Here is a 15,176-nt window from a genome sequence, read left to right as displayed (position 1 = left end):
AAAACGTTTTATGGTTTTATATTTTAACTCTTTGGTTCTGCCAGCCGTCGGTGGGCACGCCGAGCCCGCCACCATCAGGGGTCCAACACCGTCCCTTCGACTCCCCGCAGCCAGCCCGCCGCCTCCTCCCCGCGTAAGTAACGCTGCCCACCGCGCCGCGGGGGGTGGGGGGTGGCGGGGAGGGAGGGAGCGACGGGACCCGGGCGGCTTTGTCGGGTGAATTTCGAGGCGAAACGCCGGCGCCGGCGCGACTCCGCAAGCGGCGGCGAGGCCGGCCGGCTGCCGTGGGGCGAGGGGCTGCGCGCCGCTCCGCGCACCGCTGCGCGCCCTGCGCACCGCCGGACAGCCGCCGGGCGCGGATCTGCTCCCCAGGGCTGCCGTCCCGTCCCCGCGGCGCGGGGACGTCCTCCCTGGAGGAGGTCCCGGCCGCGAAGTTGTCGGAGCGCGGAGTGTCAGGCGACAAACCAGTCATCTTCTTTCTTTTATTTATTTTTTTTTTCTTTCTTTCTCCTTTTCGCCCCATTCTTGTGGACAGTGCAGCTAATGACAGTCCTTAGATTATTTATGTTTCTTCAGCCAAGGCAACAAAAACTGACCAGCCTCTACCCTTGACCTTTCCCCTCGGTTCCCAAGTTTTCCAGCTACCGCATTGTTTGTTTCCAAGATCCAACGCGTACAGTGCTGAGCTGCAGCACTTGTCAGAAGATTCGTCTGAAAATATCACAGCTCGGGGATTATCCACCTTAAAAAAAAAAAAAAAAGGCAGCTTTTTTTTTTTTTTTCTTGTGCAATAGTGGGAAGCTCTTGATATATCATACTGACCTGCAGCACAAAAGCTAGGTCCAAAAAACTTTTCCTTTTTTTTTTTTTTTGTTGTTGCTTCTGTTTGTTTGTTTGTTTGTTTTCTTCTGCACTGGGAACTCCACTATAGAGTTTGGCAATGGGACCTCTCGAAGGTGTCACCGTGCAGATACGTGTCGCTTGCACCGAGAACTTTCGGTCCGTCCTCCCCTCTTCCCCAGAACACAACGAGGCCACCGGCAAGGCCTGAACCGGCGGGTGGGGAGCAGCGACAGGTCGGACCGACCTCCCCTTCTCCCCCCACACCCTCCCCCTCAGCCCCCCCCGGCAGTGGTGCTCTGGCATCACGCAGGAAGCCCGATCGCTGTCACGACAGGGAACAGGAGTTAAACCCATATCTCTGGAGGTGGCGAAGGTGATCAGGGAATGCCAGACATGAAGGGGTATTTCTCCCTTGCCTTCCTTTGGTAGGTAAGAACCTACCACGCATTTCTGCCTGCGAGGCACCCGCAAGAGGGGAAGGAGAGCGCGCGTGTACTTAAGCCGTGGATAGGGAGGGTAAAAAAAAGGTTAGAAGAAACGAGCTTAAAACTAAGCTTCAGCAATGCTGAGGCATCAGTTCGAGCCAAAGCTGTGTTTGGGGGTCCCTAACTAGGCGGCACTTGAAGCTCCCACTCGGGCCGTCCTGCAGCCGAGTACTGCACCAGTAATTAGCCCGTGGGTGCACAGACGTACCGCCCACGCAGGGGCAGAGCTGGAGATGTTCAAAACACCAAACCCTCCCGCTCGGCTGGGAAGTCTCTCCCGCTCCCCCCTCGGCCCCCACGGCCAGGTAGGAGGTAACTGGCCGGTGGCCCCGCTGAGGTTTTTTTTTGGGGGGGGGGGGGGGGCAGGCTGCGAGCCACCGGGAGCCCCGCCGCCGCCGGGCGAGGATGCGTGGCCCCCACTCACCCCCTATCTCCCCCCCCTACCCCCCCAATCCCAGCCCCGCAGAGCCCTCGCCCCGCTCCTGCCCCCCTTTCCACACCGACGTTTGAAATGAAGATGGGCTCGCTACGCTTTTCACACCAGTTGGCTGCTCTGCTGCAGAGGTGCCCGCTCAGGTCCCCCGTCGGTGGCGGAGCAGCCTGCGCAGCGCTGAAAATACTGCCCGGCGCAGCGGGGCTCGGCCCCAGCCAGAGCGGTGGGGGGGCGGAAGGGGGGGGAGCCCGCAGAGCCCCTCTCGGACCGCAAAAGTCAACGCGCGGTGGCCTGAGGATGTGCTGGATGCCGGGCAGGAAAGGGGTGGCGGAGGAGAGCCTCAGCCTTTGCCGTTCTCCGTTTTCTCCGTTTCAGGGTGGGGAATCCTCTTTTTTTTTTTTTTTTTTCTTTTTTTTCTTTTTTCTTTTTTTTTCTTTTTTTTTGTCTTTTTTTTTTTCCCCCCATGTTTTTTTGGCGTTCTGCTGAAGAGAAGCAGCTTTATGCACAGGTTGCACAAGCTACTGGCACCGAGGCAGCAGCGGAGCTTACCCGCTCACCAGCACCTCACCTCCTGTTTCTTGGTGCCAGAAGTATTTGGGTCTGATGTCTATTTTGCACTTTCAGGTAAATATGCCAGGTCCTGAACCCAAGAGTAGCCTTGAGTCCGTTACAGGGAGAATGGCATATTGACTTCAGAAAATCTCAAACTTCACAATTACATTCAAAATTTTTAAGTCATTCAAAGCTGAGACTGTAGTAATTTTCAGATCTTACAGCAAAATTATCACAATATCTCGCTGTTTAGAGGTGTATAAATATGTTGGTCTCCTCTGCCATGCGTCATTTGCAAACAGTATTATTAGAATCAAGTGGCAACTCCACTGAAATGTTTGTAATGGCTTTAAGATATTATGGGAGTTATAGATCTGGAGGCCTGGTGTTTTAATTCTCGAGGGCCTATGCTTTTCCTAAAGTTATGAGTGCCGTTATCACAGCACATCTACATAATGTAGTTTACTCCATTAATTTTGATAACCAAATACATATATTTACAGATCCTATTTGGCTGTGTGTTTTTATTCTTACCCCCTTTGGAAGATGTATGCGTTTCTACTGTATCATTACTGATAAAGTACAGCTGTATAATTTCAGTCATGTAGTTACAGTAGGAGAAACTATTAAATAAATCTTAGACTGGAACTTGTTGAATTAAAATTCCTCACAAAAGCTCCCCAGATTCTTTTAAATATTCTATAAACAGCATAATTTACAGTGTCATTCTCTCTCTTCTATAGTTTTCTTCTAACACTTCAACATTAGTAGCAGTTGGTGTATTTTCTTTCTTTGCTTTCTTCTTAGATGTATAGTCACTCTTTTTGCTGATATAATTGACTTACGTATCCATTGATGTGTGCTGCATTTTAATGATGGTGTTTTGTTTTATCCAATAATACTTTTTAATAAGATGGTTTGGATTGTATTTTAAGAACAGGTGTAAACTGTTGCTTTGTTTTTTAATGCTTAGTGTAGACCTGGGCAGGATTTGTGCCTGTGAACAGATTTGCACTCAAATCACACTTTACATTTTTATACATTTATACACTTACATACATTTTCAACTTTACTTTAGGCTTACTAAATTGTAATTAGCTTCCCCCTTCTGCTTCTTTCCTCTACATTAATATGCTAAAGTCCACGAGGCCCATATCTCTTTTGCATTTGTTCTTTCTAACAGCACAAGAGTATATTTGAATGGCAACACAGTTTGAACTTGGCCTGTATCAAACAGCACTAGTCCATCGAAAGCATTGCATTTAGGATAACAGTGAGACCAGAAATAACGTGGATTAAAAAAAAATAGTTATTGAATGAAAATACTTCTACTTAAATACAATACTATGAGAAAATCCATCATACGTGGTGCTTAGAACAAATATTGACTGGTGGACTAGCAACACAGTGTTTCTTAACAAGAAAGTTAATTATGTTCTCCACTGAGTTATTGGTCTAGATGTAGTAAGAAACGGGAAACTAGACTATGCAAATGTTTTCAGGAGTGTATCTCTGTGCTAGTTAAATCACTGTTGCAATGAGTAGAACTTGGTGTGCAATCATGAGCTACATCATTGTACTCTACAAAGTAACACTGAATTTATTTTATTGATTCACTGCAGTTTTTTTTCCCCTAAAACTGCGGGTCCCCATCTCATACAATTCACTTTACTTACTTGTGGTACTTCCATGCCAAAGATGGCAATTTTTAGGATTTTGCCTGGGGTTGAAAACACTCAGATAATAATGATATTATCACATCCACCGTTAATTCTTCATGCATAACTAGACTGCTTCAATTTACAAGACATTTTATATAATACGGATATATTTTTTTTCCATGTGTATTCTACTGCTTCCTCATATGTTTTGCATTGTTCACAGACAAGACAAATTTTAGAAGTCTAAGTCATGATGTTCAGAGACTTACAGACATTATTAAGAACAGTAAGGAATTATGAGCATTTACAAACACAACAGGCCCAAATTACGACCCTCAGTTCAGCAGCTGGAAACTTTTTGGGGTTAATTACTACACGCAAAGCGAAAACATGCAAGGAACTGTGTACTCATTATATTCTGCACCCTCAAGTTACCAATGGAGTAAAATAATGGTTAGCTTGAGTATCGATAGTGGAACCTGAATTGAAGTTTTTTATTGTGTTCACCTACGTCCGTAAGTTGAAATATTTAACACCTGGATGCTTTTTGAACACCACGGGATACTCGAATAAAGTCAGATAAGAAACAAGTCTAAGACAAGGGGATGTTTTGAAGGCAAGGAAAGTAAAAAGCCATATCCTGCAGAACTGGGCTGGTAACGGGCAGGGAAATATTTGCTCTTCTGTTTCACCTTTTATTTCTTTCTCCAGCTTTTCCATGAGGGTCAGAGAGTTAGGCAGCAACATGGTCGTTCAGCAGTTCACAGGTGTTTTTTCTCTCTCTCTTACCTTGTCTCAGGCCACCAAGTAGAAGCATTTGCAGTTGTTCAGACTGTGCTGGCATCACCACTGTAATTGCACTAACCCGGAACACTGTTACCATAAACATTTCTATACTAACCTTAATAATTCTCATGTCTCGTGGAAGCAGTCTTGGCGCAGTTGCATTGATGTAGTAGATACTGCCAACGTAACTCACAATAATCTGGCAATCCTTACAAAGCCTGCTCTGTGCAATTTCCTTCTACTTCACATTATTTACTTGGTCTAAACTACTTGCTGTTTCATATAGTGATGAATACCAGTTCATTTAGTTCAAATAAAATAATCTCTTCAGATATTGATTGGTGCTCTGACTAATCCCCACTTCATGAGTCCATCTTGGGACCTGCTGGGAAGTTTCCCCATAATGCAGTGCTACCGCACGGCTGAATAAACTTCTGCGTTAATATAACAAATTTCCACCTACACAGAGGTTTGCTGAGGATTTCTTACATTGTTACAAGTTTATACACTCTTTTAAGCCATGATAACCTCTATGAGTATAAAAAGGACTTCTCTAGCAGAAACTGGACCATTCAACGGAAAAGTGTGGTCAAAAGCTGTTGTCATCTCAATTCCACTGTCATTTTGTTTGCTTGGTTGCTTTTGTTGTGAGTTTTTGTAACTGCAGCACTGCCTTGAAGTCCTGGGAGCAGGACATCCAAATTATTCTAATTCGATAGGGCACAGAAGCAGTAGAATAGCCCTTCTTGGAGGAAGGAACAACTCGGTGCTGGGAAGGCTGTTGGATCCCTGTGTCTCCACTGACCAACAGAGCTGCTAATGTCGGTATGCTGACGTATAAAACTTGGATCCAACTACACAGTATCTTTTGGGTGACAGCCTTTCTCTGCTAAGTCAGTGTACTTTATTTTTCATCATTCTTTTTTAGGTCTCCTCTTTCTTTCTTACCCTCTGCCCATTCATTGCCATTTTTTACTTTCATCTCCATCTTCCATCTTCCATGTCCCTATTTATCCATCTCCCCAGCTCAGTCTTGTCAGCTCCATGTTTGACCCTACATTAAAACCACTCTTTCTCTTTTGGTTGTATTTATTAAATGCAGCATCCCTATATTCTTCATGTTTGTCTGTACTTGGTAATTTATAAAGGTTTCAGAAGAGGGATTGTCTTTCTGCCTACTCCATCTGATACCCTAAAGCTTAAGCAACAGTAAAAGAAATCATCAGTTTTCCACTGATGTGTCTACTCTGCTTAAAAATGTTCAAGCAATTAGGGACTCAAGTGACTCCTCATGTAACTACGGTTGTGTGACTAATTATGCTACCCTTTTCGCTTCACTAAACTTACACTTGAAAGAGCATGTATGTATGCAAGAGTGAAAAACATTTCTGGATTTGTTTCTGTTTGTGTTCCTAACTGTTGCTTGTTAATATGAGCATGCTTTGGGGAAAGATGGTGGCCTGCGGACGCAATCTGACCTTCAGCCAGAGTTGATATCAAGTAACTTTACAGTTTGGCATCTGGCTGTTCACAGTGCTAGAAAGGAGGATTTGTGTGTATGTGCGTTTAACTGCACGTCATGCTCTGTGTGTGAATTAATACATGCACATACCATTTTGAACACTTTTTTGTATTATTGTTACTATTTAGCTTTGCTTGACATTTATTTATGAGCAAGAGTAGAAATGAACTAAAAAATGTAAGAAAGGAAATAAAAAAGCATTTAAAACCACCTAAAGGATTACTTCAGCTAGCTAGACAAGCCCATGGGACAAGTCAGGGTGCAGCCAAGGACGTGGAGAGGTAGATGAAGACGCCGCAAAGGTCACTCTCCTGTTCAGGACCTGAACACGAGAAGTGAACTTCAATGTGAGTGGACAACTGGTGGGCCTGTGAGATTCCAAGGGTTGCGATCATGGTACTAAGTCCTGCTGGGAGAGTTACTGGTGGGGTCCCTCAACAGTTCATGTAGGAACCCCTACTGTTTCTTATTAACCTAGGAGCTAGGATAGAGTGTACCCTTAGCAAGTTTGCAGATCCTATGTTGGGTGGGAGTGGGTGGCTCTTTCAGTGGAGGGCAGGCTGCTATTCAGAAGGGCATTGACAGGCTGGAGAAAGAGTCCAGCAGGAATCTCATGAGGCTCAGCACAGCTGAATGCAGAGTCCTGGCCCTGGTCTGGGAAGACATCCTGCTTCTGCCTAGGCATGGAATCAACTGATTGAAAAGCAATTTTGTGAAAAAGGACCTGAGTGCCTCAGTGGACAACAGAGGGAACATGAGCCAGCAGTGTGCAGCAGTTGCAGTGAAGAAGACCCCCTGCATGATGAGCAGTAATAGTATTCATGCAACAAGTAGGAAGGAAGAGATTATTCTCCTCTATTTAGCAATTGTGAGACTCCATATGAAGGACCCTGTACATTTTTGACATTTCTAGTGCAAAATAGGTATTATTGGCATGCTGCAGTCAGTGTAGTGGAGGTCTACCAAGATGATTAGAAGCTCAGAGAGCTTGATGAGGAGAGGCTGGGAGAATTGTGTTTGTTCAGCCAAGAAGAACAGGCTAATGGGAGATCTTATTGCTGCCTTCAACTACTTATTGGTAAAGTGTAAAACAGATAGAAACTGACTCTTTTTAGAGGTGGCAGGATGAGAAGCAGAAGACACAGGTTGTCACATGGGAAATTATGATTGGACACACAAAAAAAAAAAAAAAGAAAAAAATCAAGCCGTAGGTGCCCAGAGAGTCTCTGGACTCACCGTCCCTGAAGATATTAAAAACTGAACTGGACAAGTCCCAGAGGAATCTGATGTAGTTGGACCCACTTTGAGAGGAGGGTGGAACTAGATGACCTCCTTTCCAACCAAACTTATTTTATGATTTTTTAGCGGTTGAACTCATAGCAGTGTAAAAGTGGAGCTAACATCCTTGCCTACTTTACAGGGCCATTTGGGGCAGTCTGCAATATATGTGGCAATAATGCATGTGGGTGTAATGCACCAGTTGCATTGCCTACAGATACATTTATTCCACAGCTTTGAACTCTCATCAGAATGCACTCTGTAATAGCACTGATACTTCTCTCTCTTATGGGTGTACAGTACAGCTTTACACATAGCCATGATAGCTAATAAGATGCTGCCTGATACAGTGAACAAGCCGAATTAGCAAGCTAGAGAGGTCTGGCAAGCACTGTGCCATCTTTATCAGAAAGCCTTTCCTGTGCCCGGGAAAGAGTGGAGAGAAGGGAGAAGTGAGCAAGACCTGAGGAACAGTCACCATCCAGTTGATTAACTGACTTTCCGACCCAGCTGGTGCTTTAATGGCCCACGCCAGGGGACATACAAGAAGTGGACTTGCATGTAGATGTGCAGGGTAACGCTGTGAGAAAGTAGAGCTGCCAGTTATTATCATGTACTGTACTTCTGAGGATAATTTCTCTGAGTAGACTGGTAAGGGTACTTCCTGGCTGAAGAGATTTTTCCTATGGCCAGGCTAACATGATTTGGCTCTCTTGGCTTGCGACGTCCTAGGAGAGCCTCTCGGCCTATTCCGAGATTAAGATCCTTTGTCATTTGTTACTAAATAACAAAGAGCAAAGTCACCGAATGTAAAGTGCGGGGGGGGGGGGGAGCAAGAATTGCTTTAAACGGGTTTTGTAGTGTTGAAATGGAAGTGTACTCTGACCTTTCTTAATCCTAATTATTGCTTATGAAAGAACAAGTGCTGCTAAATAAAAGATATACTCTTAACTGTGGAATTAACCGTAATTACATGCCCTTCTGAAATATTTCATAATTTTGTAATTGCTTAAAATGTTGGTATTTAGCAAACATAATTTACAGTAATTCCTTTATTCTCTCTTTGTCTAACCAATAATCATCTTTGTAATAGGTAATAGAATCACGAACTGAACAAAACTGTACACGTAAGTGTTCAAAACATTTCTATTTGTCTTTTGTTTCAGTAGGAATCCAAAACAAAGTTAATCTGATCAACGGGGATCAATAGAAAAGCGAGTGAAGATTCTTATTTCTTTGAAGCCAGTGAAGGCAATGAAATAATCCTTCTAAACAATGAGGTCCTTTAATTCAGAGTCTCGAACACTGAAAGGCATTGTGAAGTGGGATTTGCAGTGTTTCTGGTTTTAATTTAAACTGTACAAGCAGGTGCAGTAATGGGAGGTGAATTACTCTTATTACACTGTTGCAGTACTATAAGACAAAAACCACAGAAAAGTCCCAGACCTGATTTATTAATGACTGGAATAGTAAAACTGTCTTAGAAGAGCTTCCTTCTGTCTTACCCTCCACGTCCGCACCCCCGGTTTTAATGTATGCGTGTTTCTTTCTTTGTGATTTCCTTAGGTCTACAAGCTGAAGAAAAAGTACTTGGGACTCTACACCCGTGTGAGCTGGCCACCTCTGGAAGTAACATCAGCCAGTTCTTCAGCCTCCTGCTACTTGGTGCCTTCACTTGAAATGCTGATAGTGGGCTGGGCTGCAGAGGGCCCTTCTGTGAGTTTTTGCATAAGACAATGTGGTCTGGGTCCACCAGCATGAGTCACAAGTGATTGGTTCATCAGGTGGGTAACATACAGCCAGTGGGGCAGGGACTTGCCAGCCAAGACCCTGTCCCACTGTTCCCAAGCAAGGGGAGCAGGACAAGCCCAGGGGTGGCAGCGGGGGCCAACTGAGAGTCCAAAACACTTGGCATCACTTGGTGATAAGGCAGGTCCAAGGAATTTAAGTTGGCAAAGCAGGATCAGGTCTGGTGGAAGCATCCGGGGTCCTACTCAGCCTGGTGACCACTAGCCAGGTCCTGCAGTGAGGTGGCAGGTCTTCGGTCCAGCTGGGAAGTTAGCCCATGGGTCAGGGTCGAGACCATCAGGTTGGGCATCATGGAGCTGGAGACAGGCACACTGACACCATAGCTCAGGCAGGGACTGATGGGCCCAGGTTGAGATGAAACAGGGGCCCTGGGCCATCAGCAGTGGTGTGGGGGGCCACCAATCCAGGGCTATTAAAGCCTATTAGTTCTCTCAGGGGCCTTGATAAGCGTATGGGATAGTGACTGGTCAGTAGTCTGAGACCAGGAGTAACAGCTGGATTTTTGTTGGAAGGCGCAGTATTGGACAGAAGACAGGAAGCAAAGAAGGGCCCTCTGGCTCATGCTAAGGCAGCAAACCAGGCTCGCCAAAGGAGAGCACAAAGAACTCCAATTATGCTGAAGCTGATGTCTGTGCTTTTATGGGACACAGGAGGATGATGATTTCACTGTCTACATTTCTATCTACCGCATAGGCTTGTGAAAGTGCAACATGCAGTAGGACTCCTGTTGCCAGTCACCATTAACTTGTTCAGGGTGAAAAGAATGATTGCTTAGTAGTCTTCTCCTGACTTCTTCTACTCCTTCTCCTGATTCCCTTACTTCATGTTCAGTTAGAGTCTAGTTGGCAAAGAAAATATTAATATTAAATATTTATATTCAATATTTTTAGTTCCTTATCTCTTCCAGAAGGCGTTGAGGATTGAATGATTGTTCTTATGTCTTGGTCTTTCACTTTTTTTGTCTGTCTTCCTTTTCTTGTAATGTGAGAGGAAGTTCAACTTTTGAACCTTGGGTTAAAATGTTTGTCTTGGCCCTAGGCTGAACTTGCTGATTTTGATACTTTATGCTTTTGTTTGTAGAGTTTAGGAAGGTATGGATGGGCAAAATCAGGCTTACCATGAGTTCACCACTTTAATCACAACGACTGCAATCATTGTGAGGACCATTTCAAATGGTTTAGCTCACATGCCGTCTTTGGTTTTTTTCTGTCTACCTGCAAAAAAAAAGTAGTGTCCTCCAACCCACCTACCTCCAAGAACTCAGGGACCCACAACCATCAAAGCTGTCACAGAGGACTGGACATGGCACTGGGGGGAGAGGCATGATGCCAGAGTGCTGTTCTTATCTTCAAACAGCATCTCCCTGAATAAGGTCCTCTTTGTTTCAGGAGCCATGGGTGTGCTTTGTATGCACTGTTCATTTATTTTTTCAGTTGCATGTTCAGAGATAACAAGGGTTGCACTAATTGCCTAAATAAGATTTGGAATTTAACAAATTATAATGTTCAATAACATAATTTTCTTTGACAAAAACAACACAGGTAGTGCTTTCCTAGTCTGACAGCACTGGGAACTGGAGTTGATTCAGAAGTGCAAGAATGAGATTCTAATAGCGTTAGAAAATAAAAAGTGCTATTTATCACTGTTTCAGTGTCACCAACTTGTTATTTTTATTGTTCTTCAGAATAATGGGATTTATTGAAGCAGTTTATCCTCAAGTCACATGATATATTTTATGCATGAAGAACGAAGAGGATTCTAAATAGCAAAACATAAAAAAGCACCTTAAATTTAACAGAAATCCACAGCAAGGAGAGCTACATTTTAAAACCTATCCTGTTCTATCTGGAACAAGCAGAAAACAGGTACATATGGAAAAGAAGTTCAGTTATTAAAACCACGCAAATTGAGATATTTGTACAGTTACTGCCACACTCAAATGAAAGAAGATAATTGTGTATATACAAGGTTTTCAACAGCTATTTTTGGAATCAAATAAAGAATTAGATAAACATGCTGGCTGCTGTGCATCTGGGATATATACACCAACACTCGATATTCACAAATCACTAAATGGTTGTTGGACACCTGAAATTCTATTGATCACTAAAGCTCAATAATGTCTGAAAGACTTGTTCAAAAGAGCAGGCAAGAAAGCAAGCAATTACATAGTATTGGGACTCTTAGCATATACAAAATTCACTATGATAAAAGCAAGCATTCTGACCAGATAAATAACCTTAGTTCAGTATGGCAGCATCCATAACAGGAAACCTTTCAAATGGTGATTACATAAAATTAAGGATGATACAGTGAAAAAGAGTACTGTAAATCAGACAGCAGGGAATTTCAAGGATCACAAATCCTTGCCTAATATAAATTACAGCAATAAATTCTAGCATGGATTGTTTCTTTTATAACAGTGGTTACCAAGAAAATAGGAATTGTGAGCTAAAATTCCAGGACATTTAAATCATGATAGTGCCTAGAAGTTCGACTGTTTTATTTAGGTCCCAGTTTGCGGAAAAGTGAATACAAGCAATAGATATAAAACTATTCAATTGTATAAATTAATGTCTGTTTGCTTAGATTCTATATTAAGTCAGCAAATAACACTCTTAATGTAGTTATTATGGTAACTGGAAATAAATAGCTAACCTTATTCCTTCTCTCATAGATTTTTAACATGACCTTAGTGACAGACATTCATGTATCAAGAATTCCACTGAAAACTGTGGAAAGATACCAGTATAAAACTGGCGTGTGCACCAGTCTCAGTACTTGGCAGAGGTTATTGTTCCCTGTATCTTCTCATTATTACAAAACACACAAAAAACAACTGCCTGAAAGATGAGAATAGTAATTTAAAAAAAAATATTTAAGATTAACTCCCAGAATGCTGTGCCTTGCTTTTCATCTCACTGGAGTTATTAGTCATCTCTCAGATGGCTTAACAGGGATGGTCATTGTACTGTAATGCTGGGCGCCGATTGTGGGGATGTCCTTATGTTGTAATTAGAGAAAAGATATTGCCTCAGAGAAAACTGCAATATAAACATGAACTGCTCTGGCTAGCATTAATCTATTTTGATATGATGTGATATAGCATCATGGGAAGCCAAAGAAGATTTTCTTCATGTGGTTTACAAACAAAAGAAGAGCACTGCAAGACTACAGAAAAACACAACTCCAACAATGCTTATAATTTGGCCTGGGGTTGACTCTACTGTACCTGCAGGCAATCTCATGCAATGCAAAACACCGCTAGTGAAATCCAGTTCTTTGTCAAAGGCAGTTCATAACGGATGTTGGCTAGTCATTGTGCTGTTATGACTAGTTAAATGCCAAAGCAATGTTTTGCATAAATTAACCTAGGTTCCCATATATTTCTGGTCAAATACTCCCAAAAGAAAAATTCTTATGTTGCACATAGCATGCTCTTGTCCTTTGAGAATAGTTAAAAGAAAAAGCTAGATGAAAAAGAGAAAAAAATTATCTCTGTTCTTAGGATTAAAATTTCACTTCACTTAAAGTCTTCAACAGGTCCTGTTCAAAACTAGAACTTCGACTCTACGTCCAACTGTACAAGGTGTTGAGTGGTAAACAGTTTCTGCGAATTCCCCACACAATGATAATGATTTGGGACCAGTCTGTGACTACTGTGTTCAAAGAGGAATGAGAATGACAAGTGTACAATTACACAATGTCATCTGATGCCACTGACTGTGTGATATAGTTGATTATCTGCGAACATAGATATACATAGATGATGCTCCTGAATTGTTCTGAAGTTCTTCAAGAAACCGTAAGTGAAGATTTGGACCCAGTATTTATTGGCCTTGAGTACTTCCACAAGATATTCTATTGTATATCTTATTCAACATACTTTGAGGCATAGCTCTAATGCCTTTGCAGTGAGGCAAGAAGGAAGCATAATTTCTATGACTCATGGGATTGCTTTATACAGGACTGGTTGTACTGGGACTTGCTGCTGAGCGACAGTGTACAAGGTAATCTCTCAGAAGACCCAGAGTTACGGCTTTCAATACATCTTCTGTTTAGATGATTGCAACATTGTCTGATACTAAGGGCACATAAAAATAATCTCTTTTATTTTCCTTTTATGTGATTGGAGCTAATAAAAGTGTTAGGAGGCGAGCAATTTCTTTACAGAGAGTTTGTTGTTTAGTTCCATTACATCAATAAGAAATGAGGTATTAAAAAATATTAAAAGATAAATATGACAATTTTCCCCTCTGTTTTTCCAGTGTGCTTTGCCTTCACTGTGTCTGTCATTCAGGCAGCAAAGACTGGTATAGAAGGTATAGACGGTATAGAAGGTGTTTTTTTGTATTGTCAGTGTCTAAGAAATAGTAAGCTACGAGCGTAGAGTTTAAATTAATATGAAATTTTGAGTATTGTATTTAGGATGGTGGAACCGTACCACATGTTCTGCAATAAATTAGTTATTTATATTCCATTTACCTATTACAGTTCCAGGAATGCACTTCCACCAATTCTTGTATTTTTCTGTCATACACTTCAGGTCAGGGCCTTGACAAAAGGGAATTAAGTATTGCACTGCTGGGTAGTCTCTTCTTTTCACAAACCAAGGAATTATATTTCTAACAAGTCCTCAAGTGAACTTGCGGTACTGAATTCTGCTGGTTACCCTCGACTCCTGTGTTTTCACCAAGGAACTGTGGAGAAAAATGGAAGCACGTCCTCATCAAATCCCTCCTCTGTGACCGAATCTAATGTCTGGGTTCCCCTTCTTGCTTGCAGAACCTGGCAAGCTTCAGTCTTCTTCCCATGTGGCTTTTTTTTTTTTAGAAAACAAAACTGGCCTGCTCTCTACTATAAATAGCTGCAGATGGTAATAATAGCACTGGTAAGCAACCAGGTGAACGCCAAACTTTCCTTGAATTGCCCTGGCCTCTCCTGATGAGGAAGCTTGCATGCAACACCATCTGTCAGGGGTGTTCATTTATCATTAACCAACTGGGGAGACAAAATGAGCTTGCTCAAATGCCACCAGAAAAAGAGACAACAGCTCTGTTTCAAATGCTGTGCATTTGTTTCAAGGAAAATTTGTGAACAGAAAGTAGGGCTAAATGTATTAAATAAATAATTTGCTCTGAGTCAGATTCTGCTCTGTTTACTCACACAGAAAAGTACTTTATTTAGCAGCTGAGTGAGCATTTCACGTGGAGTGAAATATCTGAACCAAGAGAAAAGATCAGAAATTTGCATTATGTTGTGGGAAATATCAGAAACTGTTTAACCATGGGAAACTGCGTTTAGAAGCCTCTCACTAATGGTGGGTAGGTCACTTCATCTTAGTAAGTCCATGCAGAAGGACTGTCTGGAAAGCTTATTACCCTGTTTCTATGAAGTTCTATGTTGCTGATATTCAAATGTTGATTTTCAGAGGCTTAAATCTCAGCAAAGCTTAAATTAATTTTCAAAGGGACAGCAGGCCCTGTACTGGTCCCCTGCTGCATTCCTGCTTCCTGCTCCAAAGCACATTTGAGGATCCTGTAAGAGCTGACACCAAGCAATCAGTAAGAAGAAATGCATAAAACACGTACAAATTCAGGATAATGTAGGTTATAGAAGATCCCAGGAGGTCCCTAGTGCAGCTTCCTGCTGAGGGCAGGGTCAGCTATAGGATCAAATCAGGCTACACAGGGCTTTATCCAGTTGGGTCTTGAAAAATCCCAAAGACAGAGACTGCACAGTCTTTCTGGGCAACCTGCTCCACAGCTTGACTGTTTTCAAGGTGGTAAAGTTTACCTGATATCAGA

This window comes from Vanellus vanellus (assembly GCF_965231255.1).
Source record: "Vanellus vanellus genome assembly, chromosome: 2".
NCBI lineage: Eukaryota > Metazoa > Chordata > Aves > Charadriiformes > Charadriidae > Vanellus > Vanellus vanellus.
This window is presented reverse-complemented; position numbering follows the sequence as displayed.